The sequence below is a fragment of the Balaenoptera physalus genome (assembly GCF_965194825.1).
Source record: "Balaenoptera physalus genome assembly, chromosome: 3".
NCBI classification, from domain to species: Eukaryota; Metazoa; Chordata; class Mammalia; order Artiodactyla; family Balaenopteridae; genus Balaenoptera; species Balaenoptera physalus.
The window spans coordinates 138,815,322-138,838,947 of record NC_138890.1 but is presented as its reverse complement, the minus strand read 5'-3'; the positions used below and the strand labels follow the sequence as shown (position 1 = coordinate 138,838,947).

The 23,626-nt window shown below is 39.5% G+C and overlaps 1 long non-coding RNA gene and 1 pseudogene across 2 annotated transcripts in view; both read right to left on the bottom strand.

Moving 5' to 3' along the window:
* The window catches only part of LOC309657937, a 1,158,638-nt gene that overhangs the window by 595,650 nt on the left and 539,362 nt on the right, over positions 1-23,626 (bottom strand). The window lies entirely within an intron of this gene.
* The window catches only part of LOC309658006 (RNA-binding protein 4B pseudogene), a 44,691-nt pseudogene that overhangs the window by 8,093 nt on the left and 12,972 nt on the right, over positions 1-23,626 (bottom strand). The window contains exon 1 of the transcript in view: positions 1-23,626. This exon is cut by the window's left edge and continues 8,093 nt beyond it; it is cut by the window's right edge and continues 12,972 nt beyond it. The product of the transcript in view is annotated as an RNA-binding protein 4B pseudogene (transcript).

Below are 23,626 nucleotides of genomic sequence, written 5' to 3'. Positions count from 1 at the left end.
TAACTACATGAACTACAAGTTTTTGGAGTCCTTAATGACTTTGACCATCTTGAAGTGAAACCAGAAGTTTGAGAACGGCTGTTCTGAGTTTCTTCTACCCTAATTTAGTCTCCTCTTTCTATAATTTACCTTTGGGTGGCTAACTCTTATATACAAGCTACACTTTACATTTTTCTGTTCTACTTTGTCCACAAACCGTGACTCTCCCCCTACGCCCAGGTTCCCCAAGTGTGTGGAACAGACCCACAGAGGTAACCAACTCAATTATGCTGTGGGAAATAAAAAACTAGAGGACAATGGAAAAAATCAAAAGGGATAGTGTAATAAAAAGAGCACAGGTGTTTAATAGATGTGTTCAATAGATGTGGGCTCTCATCCTCTCACCATGGGAGCAAATTAACGTTCCTTGTCTGGAAAATGAAAGAGGAGATCAGTTGCTTTCAAAATACATTCCACAGACTTTTATGGTTCTGAAGACGTGACGGTGGTTCCAGGTGGAATGAGAGACAGGGTGCGTAGACTTCCTCCTTCCCTGTCTCAACCAAGACAGAGCCACTTCTAGATCATCTTATAGATCAGCGTTTGGGATAAGACTTCATTTGATAAAAGAGCCCTTTTGCATGAAAAAGTTTGGAAACCACTGGACTAGATGATTTAAAGGCCTTTCCAGCCCTAACTTGACAGAAGAGAAAGGGATCCTGACAGGAAAATATGTCTACTTCGACTAAGACAATATAATTTTGGTTTTTGTTCTAAAATTTATGAGTTGAAGAGGTTGTCTCAAATGAATCTGAGATGAAAGCTGTGCACCTATCCTAAGTGAAGAAGTTGTGAAGAGAATTTTCCTGTGTTCTCCGGGTGGTCCTTGTGGCTTTGATATATGAACACAACCCTCCAGCCAACACTTGGTTACACTTTCTTTAACAGGATCCCTAACTCCAGAGAAGCAAGTTTGCCTTGATCTGATAAAACATGATTCAGTAGAAAATCCAGGAACCTGACACAGAAGTTTCTTTACTCCATCGGAGTTTATGGAACATTTGCCTTGCTATTGAGGTAAAAAAAAAAAAAAGAGGAACTGCAAGGTCTAAATAAGGTGGAGGACATTTTATAGGTGAATCAAAGCATTAAAATATTGCAACAAAGTAGCATGTTTTAACTTTGCGATCTTATATGTCCCGTTTTCTTTTTCTCAGCTTAATAAATATTTAGACAAGAGACTTTCTACCTTGCCAATGTAAATATTGAAGCATAAATGTGTGAAACAACCTGTGTGAGAATACTAACAAAGAGCACAATAAAAGAGACAGAGCTTCAATGCAAGGATTTTGATTCATCACCTGAATTCTTGGTTTTACATTCCAGAGAATGGATTTCTTCTTTGTTACTGACTACACCAATACTAGTAAATGCCCTAGGAATATGTTTTTACAACACAAAATATTTCCTGAAGGAACAATTCTCTTGGGAGGAGAGAGCACTTCTGTTTTCATCTCTGGCCCAGCTTCCACTCCAAGAATCTAGCCCACCCCCAACTTTTGCTGTATAAGCATCTTATACATTCTAATTGAAAGAGTTTCAAGTAACCTATAATTATCATTTTCATGAGAGGGAGGTTATGATTTTTTTAACTTCCATCTTATAGTTTTATATATACTTAGAAAAGCTCTAGCATTTTCAAATGTTTATAGTTTAAAACATAATGAAATGCATGGCCCTACTGTCTTAGATTCTCCTAGGAAGGAGGCAAAATATGCTCATTTCAATTCTAGATAAAATAGTGTTTGAATTCAATTTCTCTGGAATTTGGAAATTGCTGTTCAAACTTCCCTGAGACCTTTTAAAACACAGTAGCACTTTTGTTTAAAACAAAATCACAAGGTTTAAAATCTTTAATGAAGAACTGTTATAAACGTAAGAGATTTTTCTCATTAGTCATAGCTGTGTCACTTTCAAGATGTATCTTCCAATATAGCTCTCTATAAATTTGTGACATTCTCTAGCTTGATTTTCTTCTCATGTGATGAGTACTTAATTTTTCACTTGGCTCATGAAAAAAAACTTGAAAGTTAAACAGCATTTTGCAATTTTGATACTATACTCTTCGCTGTTCCACAAAAGTTATGAATGGGTTAGTCATTTCCTGCAATTATAAATGACCTTAATGTGATCACGTGATGAAAGTCATGCTATCTTAGTCAGTTATTTTGGGGGTCTTTGGGGAGTTTTTTGTGTTTCTTTGGACCAGTTCTGTAGGGAGCTAACTTAGTAAATTTATGTCTGCTATTTCAGCTCTAAGTTACATATGACCCATTTTTGTGTGCTTATCTGGGAACAATCCATTATTGACTTAGTTTGGAGTAGACATAATGTACTAATCTTAGTCGTCAGAAATATGCCCTACTTAGAGAAGTATTCCATTCACTTTATTTCTCAAATGCACAGACCACTTTGAACAGCCCTTATCTACAAACAACAGAGAGGAGTAGTTTCACACTCTAAGAATTTATCATAAGTCACTGGAGAATTTGACATATTCCTTGTGCTTCTAACTTTTCTGCCTGAAGTAAATTTCAGCATAAACTCTTACATGATTAAATGAATTTCACCCAACCATTTACTCACATGGTTTGAAGATCATAACAAAACTGATGGTTATATTTTGGGAAGAAAAAATATGGCCTCAACTGCTTGGTCTGACACAAAACCAAACAAAATTACTTCAAGGTTTTCAAATGCTTATAGGCTTCTGGATTTAGAATGGTGATGAGTTTTTGCTTTCCTTTTCCACCTTTATCTTAATTTCTTAGTTTTACTTTTTCTTTCCACCCCTCCTCTTCATCCATATAATCCCCATCTCCCTTTGGTCAATCTGCTACTATGTGTCATGTACTACATTTCTGTGGGTGACTTCAAAACTTTTTGGAACTGGGCATTATCCCCTTCTTTCCACATTCCTCTTCTTCCTCGTTATTCTGAAGAAATGTAATCAAAGAATGAAAAGACCAGATTTATCTGACTCAATAGTCTACCATCTGAAAAGACTGTCAGGACTCTATCAGAAAAAACATCGTAAGTCTTTGTGCGGAAAAAAAAGCAAGAGCAGTATTTCTTGCTCTATAGAAGTAGAGTTTTAAATAGGACTTTTGATTTTCCATTGTATTAGTTTGCTTCGGCTGCCATAAAAAAACACCACAGACCAGGTAGCTCAAACAACAGAAATTTATTTTCTTACTGTTCTGGAGACTAGAAGTCTGAGCTCAAGGTGCTGGCAGGTTTGGTTTGTTCTGAGGCCTCTCTCCTTGGCTTGCAGACGGCCTCCTTCTCACGAGTTCATGCATGGTCTCGCCTCTGGGTGCATGCGCCCCTAATGTTTCTCTGTGTGTCCAAATTTCCTCTTCTTATAAGGACATCAGTCATATTAGATTAGGGCCCTTTCTAATGGTCTCCTTTTAATTTAATCACCTCTTTAAAGGTCCTATCTCCAAATACAGGCACATTCTGAAATAATGGGGGTTATGGCTTCAATATATAAATTTTGGGGGAACACTGTTCAGCCCCTAACACCTGTGTTTTGGTAAAACCCTCCTCAGGTAGCCACAGTAGATCTTTTCTAGCATGATCCGGTTTTCTATCCACATAAACATGAAAATGTCCATTAGCCTTCTCATTACATCTGAGATGTAATGAGTAACATTATTATTGGAAATTGGAAGAGCTTTTTTCTTTGTCTTAGGATGGATTAATATATTTATGTATCCTAGAGGGCACTGTAGGTGCAGTGTTACTGTTCTGATTTTTTTTAATTTACTTTAAATAAATACTATGCTATTTTGGAATGGAGTTACCCAGGAGGTAGGACTGCTAAAGGTCAAGTATTAAAGACTTGTGGTCATCTAGCTTCTATACTTGAAAAGGAAGATCCACACTTAACCAGAGAGAGAAGCTAGATTAGAAGTAGTCAGGGCCCTCCAGAGAAACAGAACCAAGAGGAAATGTATCTCTATCTCTATATCTATCTATTATCTATCTATCTATCTATCTATCTATCTATCTATCTATCTATCTATCTATCTGCCATCTATCATCTATCTATTTTAAAGAATTGGCTCATGTGATTGTGGGTGCTGGCAAGTCCAGAATCTGCATGGCAGCCTGGCTGGCTGGTGACCCAGAGAAGAGTTGATGTTGCAGTATTGTATCCAAAGGCAGTCTAAGACAGAATTACTTTCTCTTGCAGGGACCTCAGTCTTTGCACTTAAGGCCTTCAGCCTACTGGATGAGGCCCATCCACATTATGGAGGGTAATCTGTTTTACTCAAAGTCTACTGATTTAAATGTTAATCACATCCAAAAATACCTTCACAGCAACACCTAAACTGGTGTTTGACCAAACAACTATGTACCATAGCCTAACTAAATTGACGTATAGAATTAACCATCACAGGTGGATTTTAAAATACAGTGGTGACAACTCATTGTGACACTCTGTCCAAGAGCATGGCTCATGTTCTCGCTGTAAGTTAACCACTCTTAGGCCTCCAATGAAAGTAGTGTTGTCAGCTGATCTGCCAGACAGCCATGTTAATGTGGGAATAGTCCGTGTTATAATGAACTCTTCCACATGTGCCAGCTATATAACGCATGCAAGAAGGCCACCCAGAGACTGGCTATGTACTGTGAAAGTTTGCCTTCTTGGAGGCACAGAACCATACCACATGACCTCTTGCCATTAGTTTGGTGTTTTGAATCCATCATGTACCACGTATGATTCTATCCCAATGCCATTTTATGGAAGTGATTCACATTTTGGAGGTGGGAGCTTCTTGAACCCTTCCTTCAAATGAAATTTGGAAGCATAAACAAATAAACAATGAAATGGAGTAACAACAGTATGTGGGTGCAAGTGGATTCTTCACTACTGGCCCCTACCTGTGCCGATTTTACATCTTATTGTAAGTGTAAGGAAAGGGCTTGTTCCTCTGTAGTTCACATATGGGTGATATCAGATCTTCAGAATACACTCCAAAGTATGAGAAAAGCTAATATTTTCTCTGATAACTTGAGATACCTATTGCAAATCCCCTGACCTATAACTGGTGCTTTATGATTTCAGCCATTGTGTGTGGCCTCATTGGTCCTAATTTATTATTTTGCTCTTCACTAAGCCCACGTATGTGCCTTCTCAGGCCATAATATATTGTGTTGGTGAGCAGACTCTTACTTGAAAGGAGAGGCTATATACTAGGTAACTTGTAGGTCTTCTCCCTGTGATTTAAGGGGAGAGAGTTCCAAGGAGAAACAATGACAGACAAGACAAAGGCAGGGAGTGGTGTCTGTATTGGTAATATTGAGTCAAACTAGTTTAATTTATATTTGGTAGCCTCTCTTTAAGAGAGCAGAGGAGTATTTTAGAGAAATATTTAGAAAGTATTTCAGAAATACTTCAGAGGAATATTTTAGAAAACTTCCAAATAGATTGATTTCCTTTTTTTTTTAAGTTTCAGCATACATATGGGTTTAAGTCAGTTTTGAGAAAACTTCATTTACATAAAACTCTGAGAATACTGATTAAATAATGCATTTATTTACATGACTATTTTACAATAATCTGTGGAAAGATCAGGACCGAGCTAGTGCCTGCCCTAATCTGAGAACCTGGGTTAAGGTTTACATAAAATTTCTTGCAACCCATGAAAGCCACATTTCCCACACTACTTACTACAGGGCCCCAGGGCACCTCAGGGAACTCACAGGGTCACAGCAGGATATTTTAAATTTTCAAGGAAAACACAGCAATGCTTACTATCTGTCAGACACAAGCAAATTATTAACTTAAGGACTTTCACAGTTTCAACATTAAATTGTACTACATTCCTTTTAATGATGTCATATCTAAGAAGCTGAGTGTTCTGAAGTTGCTGTGATAAAAAGCAAGTAGCATGCAGGAATGAATATAAAAGAGGATATAAAAGTGGCAGTGTTCAGTCTGATTCCAGGGTTTGAGGAGCAGTGCAGTACCCAAGAGGCACATACATCCAATGCATTAGTATATAATTCTAGTCATTTAAGGATGAAATAAAGTTTTTCTTCCAGTTTATGTGTATATGTTTGTGTGTATTTATGTGTGTGTGTGTGTGTGTGTGTGTGTGTGTGTGTGTGTACTTAAGTGACTATTAAGTTGCTGGAACAAAAATACTTACTAATTTGTTTGGACTAAGCTACTTAAAAAACTATTAGTTAGTTCTTTTGGCCTTGTTGCTGCCATGAAAAAATTACACCAAGGGCACAATGAACTGAGAAAGTTTGCAAACCTTTATGCTAGAGATTATGGCTGCATTGGTACCTGCTGCCAATTGAAGAACAGGTTTCAAAATATTCTAAATGTGTAGTTTTTCACAGGTAATTGTGTATGAAAGAAAGAAAGTGCATGGGAGAGAGGGAAAGGAGAGAGAGAGGAGTTTTACATGAATTTTGTCTGTATTATGCTTTTTCTGTTTATAAAAAAGGGCTATATATAAAATAGATAATCAATAAGGACCTACTGTATAGCATAGGGAACTCTACTCAATATTCTGTAATAACCTATATGGGAAAAGAATCTGAAAAAGAATGGGTATATGTATATGTATAACTGAATCACTTTGCTATACACCTAAACCTAACACAACATTGTAAATCAACTATACTCCAATATAAAATAAAAATAACATTAAAAAAAAGCATTATGGGCTTCCCTGGTGGCGCAGTGGTTGAGAATCTGCCTGCCAATGCAGGGGACACGGGTTCGAGCCCTGGTCTGGGAAGATCCCACATGCCGCGGAGCAACTAGGCCCGTGAACCACAACTACTGAGCCTGCGCGTCTGGAGCTTATGCTCCGCAACAAGAGAGGCCCACGATAGTGAGAGGCCCGCGCACCGCGATGAAGAGTGGCCCCCCGCTTGCCGCAACTAGAGAAAGCCCTTGCACAGAAACGAAGACCCAACACGGCCATAAATAAATAAATAAATAAATAAATAAATAAATAATTAAAAAAAAAAAAAAAAAAAAAAGCATTGTGACATTTAATCTCACCTCAAAATCTCCTGCTCAGGACTTCCCTGGTGGCGCAGTGGTTAAGAATCTGCCTGCCAATGCAGAGGACAGGAATTCGAGCCCTGGTGTGGGAAGACTCCACATGCCGTGGAGCAACTAAGCCAGTGTGCCACAACTACTGAGCCTGTGCTCTAGAGCCGGCGAGCCACAACTAATGAGCCCACGAGCCACAACTACTGAATCCCGCCCACCCAGAGCCTGTGCTCTGCAACCAGAGAAGCCACTGTAATGAGAAGCCCACGCACCCCAAACGAAGAGTAGCCCTCGCTGGCTGCAACTAGAGAAAGCCCACGCACAGCAATGAAGACCCAATGCAACCAAAAATAAATTAATTAATAAAAAAAAAAAAAAATCTCCTGCCCATTCCTTACCTAGTTTGCCCCACCTTGGCAAAAATGGTGTCACCATCAAATCAGAAACCTAAGCAGCATCCTTTATTCTTTCCTCTCTATTACCCTCCACGGTGGCTTTATCACTGAGTTTTGTTGTTTCTACCTTCGACATATAGCTCCTGCCCATCCATTTCTCTCTGGCCTCACTGCCACCCGCTTGCGCAGACCACCCTCCTTCCCCCTATAGACCTTGATGATGGCAACAGCTCTCAACAGGTCTTCCTGCATCCACTCTTCCCCTCTGTTCTCAGCACAAGAGCTTCAATAATCTTTTGAAAATATAAATAGAATCATGATTCCCCCTTACTTAAAACCTTCAGTAGCTTCTCATTTCACTTTGTGAAAAAAAATATATCAAAGCTCCTTACATGACTTAAACAAATACTACATAATTTGTCTCTCCTCTGCCTCTCTGACCTCATCTCCACGTCATGCCCTCAGACTCCATGCCCCAGTGCACTGGCTTCTTTCTGTTTCCCAGGCACTAACATCTTCTCCAGCGCAAGGCTTTCTTGCCTCTCTCTGCCCGGAACGCTCCCAACCATCACCACCGATATTACTGACTCCTTTCGTTTTTCAGTAAAAACTGTGACTTTCTCTGCAAAATGTTCTCTAACCACACTGCCCTAAGTTAAACCTCTCTACATAATCTCATAAGGAGAAACCTTCTCATGGCCTGAACTGAATATGGTTTTTATTTGCAGTTGTCTGTTGATTATTTTATTGCCTGACTGGCCTCACTAAACTAGAAGCTCTTCTAGAGTAGCTGGTGGTCTTTGTACTTATCGGTGTAGACCTAGTACCTAGCAGTGTCTCTGGTTGTGTACTCAGTGATAATTGGGAATAAATGAATGAGTGAATGCATGAATGAATGGGAGGATACCCTCCATTCTACCAGATGTGTGGGTTGGGATCTGGGATTGGTCTGCTTGATCTTTTCTACTCTGCTGGCCATTCCATCTAGTCTGGTCTCCTTGCCCTTGGCCCCTGCATCATCTGTAGATGGAATTTAGAGTGATTCAACAGTGTACCAGCTGAAGACAGATTTACAGACAAAAACAAGGAAACAGAGCCCCCCCTTTCCCCTAAATAACTCTAAATTCCCTAACTTTGCAAGTACAAATAAAGATTTCAGATTGTTTTTCTTGAATCACTCTTTCTTTTTCCTGTTAAGAACATGGCTATTTTAAATCTTTTCAAATCTGAAAAGATTTGAGTAATTACCATATGTAAGAGATTTCTTGAGCAACTGTTTTTTTTGTGCTAAAAATTCTACCCTGGCTTTTCTCTTTATAGAAGTCCCAGTAAGTAATGTTGTTCATATGAACAACACAGGAGCAAGACTTCTTGGGATGTCTGCTTGTGGCAAAGCAATATTTCAGTTTTCTAAAAATGAATCTTATCTCTAACTTTCCACTGTATTAAAAATGGTCCAAAATTCTAGGAAAAAAACTTTATTTGGTTCCTGGAAATGATGGGAAATTTGTGCAAAGGTACACTGTAACCACAAGAAAAAGATTTTGAGAGAACATGCATTTGCATTCTATGTATTAAGGTGTTTTATTGTTTTTAGTCTTAGTAAAGCATATGTGTATGTATCTCTATTAATTAGACATTTTATAAGTATGTAAATATTTATTTCCTAAATACTAGGGGTAAAGCTCTAGAGTAAACCCTAATCGACAAGTAAAACGCATATATTTAAGGTGTACAAAGTGATGTTCTGATATACGTATGCATTGTGAAGTGATTACCACAATCAAGCTAATTAACACATCCATTCCCTCACATAGTTACCTTTGTGTGTGTGTGTGTGTGTGTGTCTGTGATGAGAACACCTAAGATCTACTCTCTTAGCTAATTTCAAGGATTACTAACTATAGTCACCATGCTGTACACTAGATCCCCAGAACTAACTCGTATTACGTCTGAAAGTTTGTATCTTTTGACCAACACCTTCCCATTTCCCTCACCGTCCTGCCAGGCCCTGGAAACCACCATTCTACTCTCTGCTTCTCTGAGTTCATCTTTTTTTAGATTCTACGTATGAGATCATGCAGAATTTGTCTTTCTGTGTCTGGCTTATTTCACGGGGCATAATGTCCTCCAGTTCATCCACGTGGTTGCAAATGGAGGATTTCCTTCTTTTCCATGGCTAAATAATATTCCATTGTACACAAATACCACATTTTAAAAAATCCATTCATCTGTTGACTGACACTTTGTTTCCATATTTCTTTCAATTCTTTTAATTATTGAAAATGCTGTGGAAAAGATGGGATGCTTACTGGAGCTTGAAGGGTAGATTTCTTTATAAGCATATTTTTTAAAAGTATTCTATAAGGAAGGACTGGACAAAGAAATAGCTGTCTTGGGAAAGGATTAGTAATAGATGAAGAAAGGCAGCAAGTTTCAGAGGTCTCTGTTAAGTGACGTAGGCTGCAGTCATTGATGACCCACATAATGATCAGTTACTTGTGCTGACATCTACTTCACGTATTAGGGGTACATTCAGTGCAAGATATGCCCTGGTAGCAATGGCCCTCTCATCTTTCCCACCTCTGCTTCGCAGAAGAACGCTGGGCTCTTCCCTGGCACTCATTCTTCTGCTCAGAAAAAAAAAAGAAAAAAAAAAAAGGGAGAAGTTGAGTAGGTAGATGCATCCTCAGTAACTTCTAAGAATGTTCCAACGATGTTGTAGAGGGAAGACACTGGTTCTTCCTTCTGACTCTTGCCTTAGACTGTGACCTGGTCCAGGTTGCTCTGTGATGATTAAAGACCCAAGACGAGAATGTCCCTGAGCAGATAACGAGAGTTTCAGTGACATAGTCTCTACCAAGTGTTTACCTTAATAGCATTTACCAGAAGAATCCTGATCAGTATCTCTCAGCAGGAGATGCTACTTATCCTCTTAGAAGATTGTTCTGATTAGGGAAAATTGTTTCAGAGGCAGGGATAAATTCAGGTGAAGCTGGTGACAGAACCTATGATTGCTGATGGCAAATTTTACCTGAGGCATGGCATAATTTTGTCTTCTATTTTACTTAAAATATTTTAAATGTTGTAGAAAGATGGAGGTTTAGCATTTTATAAAGATCATTCAAAATTCAAACTAGACTCCCACGAAATAAGGAATGGTAAATAGCATTGTGCTTGTGCCCTTCAGTGTTTGGTTGGAAGATTCAATTTAATCTAAAAAATGCAATTAAAATGTTAAGTGCTTTGTGTTTCAGTCAATAGGCAATAGATGTTACTATGTGTAAGGTACCACAAAAATAGCTGTGGAAGATTTGGAAAGTTTAATGCAGGGTCTCTGCCATCACTGGGAAGAAGAGACACAATCACAGGAAATACAAAATGTGTAAGGCAATGTGTAAGCACCAAGCTAAGTGATTAAGCAATTTAAATTTAAAGACTGAAAGGCTCATTTTAATTGCAAATTACATAATTGCATTTTCATGTTTTACAATAAATGAGATGAATTTCTCTCCAAATTGTTCTTCTCTTGGAGAGTCGATTTGGCCTGCATAGTCCACATTGAAAGCCAGAACCCAGCACCCGCGGCAAAAACATTGTTGTTCTGGAGCTACACAGCCCCACACACACTCTCTGGGTTGGGTAGACTGAAAAAGTTCTGCCTCAAATAAAAAGTGAAATATACAGTTATTATGGACATCTGAATTTTGAGATAAAAGATTTCCTCTTCTCTGGCACTATGAAAACGAGTTAAGATGTTCTCCCAGTAAACCCACAGGAGAATTAATTTGCAGATAATTACACTCTGATGTTTAAAATTATACTTGGATTTTTGAAGTATTTGGATATGAGGAGAAGCTGTGGTTCAAATGTATGGTTCAAAGACTAAGAATCTCAGGGTAGATTTTGCAGAGTGGAGAAACTATGACTATAGGATAATTTTCATTACCTAACATACAATGTGTATTGGCTTTGGATATTTTCTCTGATAAGCAAGAGAGCTAAACAGTGCAAGTTAGTCCAATACCCGTTATTATATTGGATGAGGCTTTCTGGGTGAACTATTCAGCTATTATTTTAAATATTGGGAGGCTAATTTATGTAAGCTTGAGCCAAAGGTCAGCTCATTCCTGGGATTCAGAAATGTTGAGGAATGTCTGATAAGTTGGTAAAATAGGCAGCACACATATATTCACTCACATTCTTTGATTCACATGGAGAAAAATATTTGTGTAGAAAAAGTGGAAAAGAACTGGGATGGGCATCATGGTATCTGACTCAGGTAGGGGGTTCCATAGTGGACCCATTGGCTATCTGTTCAGTCCACCGGTCTTTTCCCCTTCTTTCAGATTTACCGCCATCCCCTAGGGGCTGATGCCCTGCAGATATACTTGTATTCTATAATCCCAGCCATGGCTGATTGGACCTGGATAGGACATTCTACTCAAGATAGGTCAGTCTGATTTTCTTTCTTGAGAATCTGGAATTGAAATTCCAGGATGACCAGGAAGTCTCTCAACAGGACTGAATCATATAAACCATTGTAATCACAACAATATAGTCTGTCTTGTGAAAGGGAAGCAAAAAGAGCTGAAGAGTGAAGTAGATGTACCAGAAACTTGAGTTCACAAGTTGTGCTCCAGTGGTTCTCAGTGACAAAGGGCAGCTCAGAGAGGAGAAAGGCATGTACACATTAACATGGAAGCATCCTTGGCATAGACAGCAGGGCTCTGATGGAGGGGACCGTGAGCAATGGCAGTGCAAGGACACTTGGAATTGACCCTTGAGGGTCAGGTCAGTAGTTACCAAAAGGAAAATGGTGCAGGCAGATGAATTTAGGAGCAATACCTGGAGACCTCAAACTACAACCGTGTAAGATTGACATCCATGAGATGAGTAGTGACTCACTGAACTTTGGGTAAATAGCATTAAAGTGACCCCTTTAGTACCCATGATTGGTTAGGTGTAAGAAAACTTGCAACCATATGAGCAAGGGCTCTATTTCCAGAGCAATCGCTTTGCAAATAGTAACCAAAGGATAAACCACGGTGTTTATTTTTCATCCCAGGTGGACTTGTCCACTTGAATAAGAAGTGTCACTCAATGGCTAGGTGGCTTTTGTCATATCTGTTACCTTCTCAGGACCTCACTTGCATTTGTAAAATGAGGCATCTGGACAAGATGCAATGTTTCTGGGTGTGAAACATATTTCTGTGAAGCTAGAAATATCTTACATTTGTTCTCTTCCTTCTTGAAAAGCATTCACACAAAAAAAATTGTGGTAGCTAATTCATTTGTTTTGTTTTTCCCCTATGAATAGAATTTATTGTCTGTATGTTTTTTATTATAAATCAACATTCGTTAACAATCTTTCTTATAAGCTGAAGTGCAAATGGGCAGTTTTCTTAAGACAGGATTTCAAAACAGTAGGTTTTTTACTATGGATTAAAAAAAAAAAAACAGTGTGCTGAAATGAATCTTTCCTCTAGGTATGGGACCCAAAATCTATTATAAACTTGCCTCTGGTATATATCAGTGACTGAACATTGGAAAGACATAATTTAGCTGTTGAAAATCTGATTTGTGTTTGCTGAAGTGTTCCAGGAGCCCCTTGAATGGAGACTTTCTTGAAGTTCTTACCAGTGGTGGAAGTGCCCTCACAGAGAAATGAAAGGTGTGTAGGAGCACTGGGAGAGAGAGGATGGTAAATACACCTACATCTTTGATAGCCTGTGCAAGGTTACGTCGATCATAAATCCCAGCTTGCTAGACGAGTCAAAAGAAAAAGGCAGAGACACAAGGATGCAGAACCAAAGATTTCCGCTGGAGAAACAAAGTGAATCAGAAATAGTGTAAAAGGTTACCTTACATGGAATTAGTAGGATAGCTTAGGACTAGCCTTAGGAGAACCTTGAAGGAGACAAAGAGTGTTGGGGAATAGCTCCATTGTTCTAAAAACTAGAGGACTTCTTTTCCAAGATACAATTTGTGTGTGTGTGTCTGTGTGTGTTAAAGCACCAAACTGGATGTATGGATATGACTTGAAAATGAATTGCAGAATCACCACCTCTACTGTGGGATGAGAGTTCCTCCATATTTTTTAATTACTCTCTTTGCTGGAGCCACAATGTCCCTGTGTTCTGTAGAAATACATAGACATAATGACAGTTTAAGAGCTAGGTGCATTAAAGTAGTAGAAGAAGAAAGAGGGGGAGACAGAGAAGGAAAGAGAAGGGGAAGGAAGGAAAATTCAGAATGCCAAAACATATCAGGCACTCTGCTGGAATATTCATAAATGTGATATAATTTTTACCATGAAAGAGACTATGTTGAATGCTGAGAATCATGTGGGATAAATGTCCTTCCTCTGGGGAAGAATGGAGAGTTTTAAACAATGTATCAAGTGTCAAGGAGACAATATTATATACCAGTTAAGGACATGGATGTAGGAGTCTGGGAGATGTGGGTTTGAATCCGAGATGCTGCATTTGCTAGCTGTTCTAAGCGTCAGTTTCCTTATCTCCAAAGTGAGCCCACCCTCGAAGGGTTACAGTGACAATTAGTGATAATAAATGCTTAAGTTTTCCTACACTGCTGCTCCCCGAGTAGGCATTCTTTACCCGTTATCTCATTTAATCCTTACAACTAACATCTGAAATGGATATTATGCCCATTTTACCGAGGAGGTACCTGATGGACAGAAAGGTTAGGACTTTTTCCCAAAAGTCAAAGCTGGCCAGTGGCAGCAAACCCAGGCTTTATGACTCCAAGTCTAAAGCATTTTGACTTACCTGGGATTTTGACCAGGGAAGCCAGAGCACAAGGAAGCAGAATGAAATTGGCATGGCACTGCTATACCTCTCCTGTCTTCACCGTCCCTTCTAAGGTCTGACTGTCCTCATGGGGCTGACGTGTATCAGGACTGACCCCTTGGTAATGGCCCATGAGTGACCCTTCTCAAGGGTCACTGAAAGCAGTAACACAAAAACAAACACAGTGACTTTCTCCCCCAAGTTAATTAAATCAGCAGAGTCCCATTTAAATGCTCTTTACCTGAAGTTCTGTCTTTAAGAACTGACCTTCTCTAAGATGTGGCCTCACTAGCAACTCAAAGCTCACCTCAGACACATCTGTTAACAGATGTTAAAGTTATAAAAGCTCTTCTTCTGGCTCCATTCAAACTCACCTGTGCGTGAATGCTGTCTCTCAAGGAGACTTGGAGAGGAACTTTATGTTCGGACACTATCCCATGATAACGATTAGAGGACCACCAGCCCTGCTTTGTCTCAGGCTATTACAATGATTCAAAATGAATTTGGAAGTTCTTGAAAACTCCCAAGTTTTGCATCCTCATAATGCATCCTCACGTTCCACTCACAAGTTTATTTACCAAACCACGCAGTCATCAGGAGAGATGGTTAACCTCCTGCATTTACCGCCGCTGTTGTCAGCTTGCAGCTCATAGCTTTGGGAAGCCAGCCTTTGGACCAGGCTGGATTACTCTATATAACTGTTTTCCAGCACTGGGTTACTCAGAGTGGTTTTCTCCTCCTCAATTGATAAGTTCGTGTTTACTGAGTATCTCCTATAAACTCAGCATTAAGGTCATAGAGAAACATAAAATGCCATGATTTGACCTCAAGGACTTTTGAGAGTACCCTAAGGAAGGTCAGGTCAGGTCAGGGGACAGTTGATTGTTTCCGGCCATCTATTACTGTTTGTTGCTCTGTGTGACTAGCTCTTCTTCTACGAGACTGATTTGAGCCAATCAGTCAGAAAATGATAATGTTTTTTGTTTGTATTAGAACTTGCAGCCACATAGAATGCTATTAGACTGAGGGAAATTTAAGATATCAATAAAGAATGATTCCGGATTCATTCTCCGACTTTTCAAACCTTCTCACAGGATAATCTGAAGTTTTAAAGGCTCATTATTGAAGCCACAACTTAAAATAGAAGACCCAGATTCTAGTCTTGGATCCACCAGCGAGTGGCTGTGTACTCTTACACGAGTCACTTGACCTCTCTGGATCTCAGATCTTCAGTTTTTATGAAATGATGGGGCTACCATGTGTGAGAAATTATGTGCCTATAAGATCTTTTTTCAGCTATAATTATGAGCTCCTGGGGCCACTCTCCACAAAAGGTATTTTAAAATAAAAAGTTGAATTATCATCATGACAGGTGTGTGGACTTGGCTGCAGGTGCAACCTCTGGTCTTTACTTGAAGTTTCAGGTCTCTGCAGGTAAAGGGGCACCTGTGGGCTCCACAACACACAAGGACTGAAAGGTGGGTCCCTCTGACCAAGGATCATCTGGCTCCACCAGCAGCCTGTGAGACACCCTTTAAACTGACAGGCCCCAGACTACACTTAACCATAATCACAGCTTAATGAAAAGAGATTGGGAACTAAAGAGTTTTACTCCCTGCTCTGACACTAATTTGAATTATTACTCTAGACAAGCTACTTACACTGTCAATTTCACATTTTCCCCCTTGGCCAAGAGGGAAGAATAATATTGATTCTAATCATTTCATCAGATTGTTGTGAAGACACCCCTACACCCCCTGCACTGTACCCAGATAGAAAACTACTTTCAACATCTCTGGTACGTGGTGGTCACAGCGCAGTTTGTGATGACAGATCTCATTGGTTCAGAGTATATATGTCACTCACTGGCTTACCCACAGGGTGAATCTTAAAGGACCACTCTTAGCTTGCCATGTCCCTGCTCAAAAACCTTCTATAGCTCCCACTACTTGACACAGGTAGTCTGAAGGTCAAGGTCATAGATACTGTTTAGACTCAACATCTGCCTCTCAGCGGTCGTCAACTGTGTACGCCAAAGTCTTTTGCACTCTTTTTTCTCCACTCTTTCTTTAGGCACTTCCTTGAGGCTGTGCAATGATCTGACAGATCAGCCTGGGCTTCTGATCCCTTCCTATTGCCGGTCTGTGTCTGTCTTCCACTGAAGGGCAGACCACCTCATGCTGGTGCAGCTTCTGCTGCCAAGAGTCATCCGGTCCCTTCTCCAGCCTCCACTCCCATTGCTTCTGCCTCTGCTGCCTCAGGCGCTCACTTCTTTTTCCTGTTGGGGCCGCAGTCACAATGCTCGAAGTCCTGGGCTGCCATCCAAGGTCAAGAGTCTGACCCCAATCTCCTCCAGGCTTGTTTGCCTACCTCTCCTCATGGGAACGTTTTGTTCAGGCTAAATTTATTCTTTAACCCAACACATCTTCCCCGCCTAGAATAATCTCTGCCCTTCTTACCTTTCCACACATCTCAAATGTTGCCATCTTGAAAGGTTGACTCAAAACCTCACCCTCTCCAAGAAGCCTCCGTTATGGCCTTATGGAGACTCAGTAGCCTTGTTTTCTCTCAACATCAATAACTTTTATTTTTTGTACTCTGCTTCTGGCACTGCAATACTGTCATAGATGACTTTTAAAGGCAGAACTTCAGTCTTGCTACAAACTTTGTAAATCCTACCATTTAAATAAGTGTTTTGGACTCTTTTTCTTAAAGTCCAGCTGAAATCTGTATTACTTGGGACAAAAGGTTGGGCAGAGTAAAAATACAGAATAATTTTATCTTAATTGATAATTTTAAAAATCAGACCTAGAGACGGTGAAGTGATGGACTAAATAGAGTCACGATCTATTTCCAAATTGCTGACAACACTCTTTTCCCAACTACTTCAAAAGATTCTTCAAAACCCTAAGCAAGGAGAGTGGGGAATAAGGCAAAAGCAATAACAGCAGTAAGTGATGGCTGGGCTTCTGCTGCTTCTTTCAGTGCCTAGGAGACCAACACGGGTATGGATCACTCAACTGCTTCCTTTCAGGGACAAGGCCAGGGATGTATCAAATTATTTGACACATCCCTCCCCTTGTATCTAGGGGATGCTGTAACTGCCTTGATGTCTTAGTCCATTTGGGCTGCTATAACAAAAATTTTATAGGTCATAAACAACAGAGATTTATTTCTCACAGTTCTGGAGGCTGCAGAGTTCAAGACCAAGGTGACAGCAGATTGGGTGTTTGGTAAAGGCCACATCCTGGTTCATAGACTGCCATTTTTTCTCTGTGTGCTCACATGGCAGGAGTGAGGGAGCTCTCTGGAGTCTCTTTTATAAGGGCATTAATCTCATGGGTGAGAACTCTGCCCTTATGACCTAATCATCTCCAAACGGCCCCACCTTCAAATACCATCACATGGGGGATCAGATTTCAACATGAGTTTTGGGAGACACAAACATTCAGTCTTTATCACCGACCAATGGAATCCAGCAGAAGTAACACTGTGCCACTTTCCAGGCCGATGCTGTAAGAGACTGGCAGCTTCCACTGCCTCTTACATTCACATCTGAGATTGAGCCACCCTATTTGAAGAAGCCCAAGCAGTCCTACGGAGAGGCCCACAGGAGAGGAGTGAAGACCCCTGGCTGAGAGCCCCAGCAGAGTTCCCAGATGGCAGCCAGAACGACTGCCTCCATGCAGATGAGACATCACAGGGGTGGAAACTCCAACCCTGGTCAGGCCACTTCCAGCTTATGCTTTGAAGATCAGAGATGAGTGGTCCACAGACATATTTTTTATCAAAATGAATACTTGTTGTTTTAAGCCACTAAGCTTTAGGTGGTTTGTTAGGTGGTTATAAACAACCAGAATATAGTTAGAATTAGTTTCTGTTATTCTGGTTGAAAACAGAGTTGGCTGAGTTGACCTGACAAACTTCATAATTATACATTGAGTAGAAAAATCTACCAAAAATGTGGACGTTCTCACATCTGGATTTTTTTGGCCAAAAGAACAATTAAACAACACAAAAAGCATCAGCTCAAATTCTCAGTGAAAAGATTACAAAATAACACTGCTTTAATTTCTCATATATATTCTGCAAGTTAGAAGAAGAATATGAATGCCATTTAAATAATGTCTGGTCTAAATTTTCCACTCTCCTGTAATGACAGAGAATAATAGCCATTAGAAATAAGGTCTAGGGAGCTCAGTACTTACTTTGGAGAGGATGTGTGGATGTTAACAGTATTTCTATTTGGGGGGACCTACTAGGCTATGTAAAGATTTGGTGCCATTCTACATTCACCAAATACTTAGTGCACTTTGATTATGTATGAAGCACCGTGCTGAGATTTGGGGGTACAGTGTGGCAGAGAAGATATTGTTCCTGCTCTTATGGGGCTCACATGAGGTAGGAGAGAGAAACAGTAAACAAAGAATTATATATCAAATCACTGTATCACAACAATTTTGTTAAATGCCATGGAGGAAAAATACAGAGGGTATAGAGGGCATATTAACAGAATTGAATCGAACTTGGCAGTAAAAGCATCCTCCCTGGGAAGTGGCATAGGCTGGCATATAAAGGTGAGTCAGAATTAGCCAGGTGGAAACGGGGTGGGCAGGAGCTCGGGGGTCTGGCCAGAGCAGACTGACCAGCGTGGGGAGTGATGGGGGATGAGGCTGCCCCGGGGGTTTAGTGGTTGGATTGTGCGGCTCTTTTAGCCCAAAATAATAATTTTGAATTTTAATCTAAAAAAATTACAATCATGACAAGCTTTAAAAACTGAAATGATTATATTGATTATTTTTTTAAGGATTAATCCCAGGAAAAAAGGTTTTGAAGTTGATGTAAAAAGTGACCCGATACATCTTTAATTTAACGAAGGAAGGTTTGGTGGGCGAAGAAGTTGGGGGGGATGTTGATACCTGACTTCTCTACCGAACACGTCTGCCCAGAACTGGCCTTCCCCGTAGCTTGCTCCCAGGTCCCTCCCATCTATAAAACTCCGAGTGGCTCTGCAGCTGAGGTCAGTGAGGACCCCCTGGAGGCAGCAGATGCTGTAGTCCACTGGTTCTTTCTGGAGGTGGGGGAAGAGCGTGACGTGGGTCCAGCAGGAAGAACAGACCGTGAGATGGCTTTCTTCTCCACATGAAGCCAGGCGAGGAGCAGATAACCTCTTGCCACCAATAAAGAAATAGAACTGATTATTCCGTAGGTGGCATTTTCTTTTTCAGTATCAAACTAATCAAGGTCCTGCTGTGGTGGCAAGGGACACTGAATTGCTGAGGTGGCTGCCTTCAGATGAGAAAAAAATTGAGCACCTGAACTTAGCTCCATAAATAACTGACGGTTATTTGCCCTGGGGATGGCGTTGTTCTGAATATTCCTACCAAATGCTAACTTAGTGATTACACTGTGTCTGTCTAAATGGCCATTGTAATTTCAGGAGAAAAGCTTCTGTTTGACCAGAGCAAAAATGTATTTTAAGAAGCATAAGTTTATACCTGAAATAGGACTTTTGCCTGAATGTCTCCAAATGCACAAAACCAAAGAGAAAATCTTCTCTATAGTTGTTCACCCTTTTTTGTACTTGAATATGCCTAACCTCAAATCTGTTTTGTTGTTGTAAAACCAGTATAAGTCTATAATTATTCTCAAGTTCATTTTATTCATAATCAAATAAGCATTATAATAATAACTACATGTCTAAAACTGTACTAGCAATCAATCCTCTTACATCAGGTAGCATTTTAAGAATTAACTTTGCCATCCAAACCTACTTTTCTAATAAAGTCATTTCAGCATCACTTCTATGCCAGGCACATGGGATGCATTTAGGAACTCTTTTTGCATATGGAAAGATGACCTTTAGGTTATAAAGATTTCTCTTCTAAAGCTATGAAGTATTCTCTCTTCTCGTGGACTTTGGCTTAAATATTTATAAATCTACTATTATCATAAGTGTGTAATCTTTTGTTCATCTTTCAGATCTTCCCTAGATGCTTGTTCCCAGATATATTTGAATAACTGAATAACACTTTACTTTTCATGCAAATATTCCAGAATCATAAAGCCAAACCTTGGATCCTTTAATCTTACTCTTCATTTTAAAGAGACCTTACAATAACAGGGTGATGCCTACACTGTAGCAATTAGAACTGGGGTTCCTGAGAGCGTCCCCCAATAGCATTCTTTCACCTTTCATATCCAGTTCATTTGGGATTTCCCAGTTGTACTTTGGCTCTCAAATGGTTTATAGAAAAGGCACCTCCCTCTAGCCTCCCTGTCCAATCACATGAAACATTCACTCCAAATCAGTTGACAATGGCTCCTTCCTGCCTTTTGTACTTATTTCAAATCTTGCAGCTCAGCCTTCAAGGCCCCCATTAACTGGCTCCCATTGCATCCCTGTTCCTCAAAGGATCTCTTCTTTTTTCATCATTTTGGGTTTCCCATTGCATCTGCCCCCTACACACCCAACGCATACATATAACCCCAGTTCATTTCAGCTCCGTGACTCTAGTCAAGATATTTCCCTGCAGGCAATGCTCTTTTTCTCCTCATTCCATTATTTTAAGTGTTGAACTTAGGCTCCTGTCTTGCTAAAGGCCCACATCCTATATAAAACCTTATCAGATGTGTTAAACCCATGTAGGTAGTGAAGGAAAACACTGTGCAAGGAGTTAACAGAGAGAAGCAAGCCAATCTCCATTGCAGACTCAGGAAGAGGCTCAGGATGTGTCATCACACTTGGCTGAAGGTAGAGCCAGGCAGGCGGCAGAACACAGGGACCTTGTTGGGCAGTTTGCTTGGAGCTCCGTGCGGGTCCCATGCTGTAAAGCCAGGTGATTCTTCCCCCACCCCAGCAGGGTATTTGGGATTCTGCAGAAAAATCGAACTAGAGGGGCTCAGCATGAGGGGACACCTGGGACACTGAAGGGAAGGAAGAGACACTATCCTGGAAAGAGGAGAATTAATTGAAATTCTACAAACTGAAATGAAACTCTTCAGCAACCTTGGACTCTTCAGTTTCAAGAATACTGTGAACTAGGCACATATTCCAGCCAGAGGACTGGAAGATTCTTCTCTGGAGAAAACAAATACTCTCAAAGGAAAAAAAAGATCGAATGCTACTGGCATTTGGAAAATTCCCCGGATGAAATGGTCAGATTTCTACACAGTCCCTCTGTGCTGAAGTCTACCAATTGCAAAGTTTTGCCAAAGCACAAGAGATTCTGAATTAGTGTTTTATTAATTTTAGGAAAGTCCCTCCTTGAGAGACAGAGATGAAAACAAGCATAGAGAGGAAAAGGAATTTGAAGGAAACAGAGGTAATGCTGGGAATATAAGGAAACATCAGAACTCTGATCAGTTTCCTTGGAGACAAAAGAAATTATTATATCTGTGGAACGATAGAAGACTATTACAAATTAGCAAATAACAGTAAAAAAGAACTTTTGAAAAATAAAAATGATTCCTCATGTAAACAAATTGAATATAATTTTGGAATATAATATTGAAGATATATTTCAAAAAAGTAAAACTAAAAACATTGAAAATAGAAAAGTCCAAATAAATGAAAATTTGATCAATACGATATGGATCAATATGAGATATTCAACTCTCAAATAATAGGAGTTCCAAAATAAAAGAGAATAAGGAAAATTTAATAATGATGATGATGATAATAATATCATTATTTCTTATTTGAAAGGCATGAGTTTCCAACTTGAATGAACCCAGCATCATAAGTGAGAAAAGACCCACACCAACTCATGTTATGGTGACATTTCAGATAATGGGAATTAAAAAAATATTAAAAGCTTTGAAAGAAAATAAAAATATTCCCCACAGAAAGGATAAAGAATCAAAATGATAATAGACTTTTCAGCAGCAACACTAGAAGCTAGAATATAATGGGGCAAAGGAATCAAAATTTTGAAAGAAAATGAATTGCAACCTAAAATTCTAAAATCAACTAAATTATCAGTCAGGTATAAATTTAAAGAAATAAATTTTAAGATCCTTTCTCATGGGTAGCTATTGGAAGAGTTTCTCCAACAAAATAAGGAAATAAACCAAAATGAGACAAAAATAGATCTAAGAAACATGGAATAGTGCCTCAGAAGGACAGTTCCAGCAGGCCTTCCAGGCAACCAGACCAAAGTAATGAGAAGGTTATTTAGGAAGATCTTAAATTTAAAGACCAATATGCATCTGGCTATATTTACTTTTAAAGATGAAATGCATACAACTAGAACCAGCTTCTATTTCTATTGCTTTGTAAGCTAGGCTGAGTCTACCCACATGCTGTGAACACATCTATAAATAAAATGTGGCCAATTGCAAACTCTAAACACAAGAAAAAAAACAAAACAATATAGGTTGGTGATGTTACAAATACAAGTTTCCTCAGTCCAACATAGAGACTGTGTTTGTTTGTTTCCCCTAACAGGTTTGCCTGTGTATCCAGTCCACAATTGTAGGCCCATAATTAATGTTGTGACATGACCCCAGTGGGTCTTTGGCACATACTTACATGGTCTCTCCATTGAGGTCTTGTCTCTGGCTCTCTCCTGCTCCTCCTACTATTAGTGTCCACTGACCTCTCCCTCTGTTAAAATGTGCCCTCTGCAATTCCTCTAGCCCTGGGAAAAGTACCTGGAATGCCAACAATTTACCCATCCTTAGGAGCATGTCTTTGACAAGAACCAGACTATTCTCTCCTACTCCCTTCTCCCCAAAGAAGACAGACAAATTCTCCCCCAAATTGGCACCACTACTTAAATTTTCATCTAGTTCTTCTAGCTATTATTCTCGAAACCCTTGGGAAAGCAGAGATGTGAGAGTGATTAGAAATCTTGTCAATAGAAATTACATCAGTTTCTTTTAATCTCTTGATCAGTGAAGAAGCAAACAAATAATGCAAAGCATTGTGGGGTTTCTGTCTCCAAGAGGAGTTAATGTGCACAGATCCGATTACCTTAAAAACCAGTGTCTCTTATCTTTAAGTGAGTTTTTCATGTTGATCCATCAGGTGAATTTAGCCAATGGCTGCACCACCAATTTAATTTCATTTCGTTATACTGTCAGTTTAGAAGTGTCTTTACTTTTTAAATAAATCAAGGTTAGTATGGTTTTATTTTGGATTTAAATTGGATAGGATTAGTTATACCTGCTTATGTACCCAAAAGGTAGGGATTTATAAACTCTTGCCATATGGGGACACATTAAACGGTATCAGGTGCTAGAGCTGTACTTAATTGTCAATTGGTAAATTCAGTGAAATATTCTTTCTTGGTAGAATTAAGTAAAAAAAAATTGGAAGTTCAACACTATGTGGTTCAATATAATAC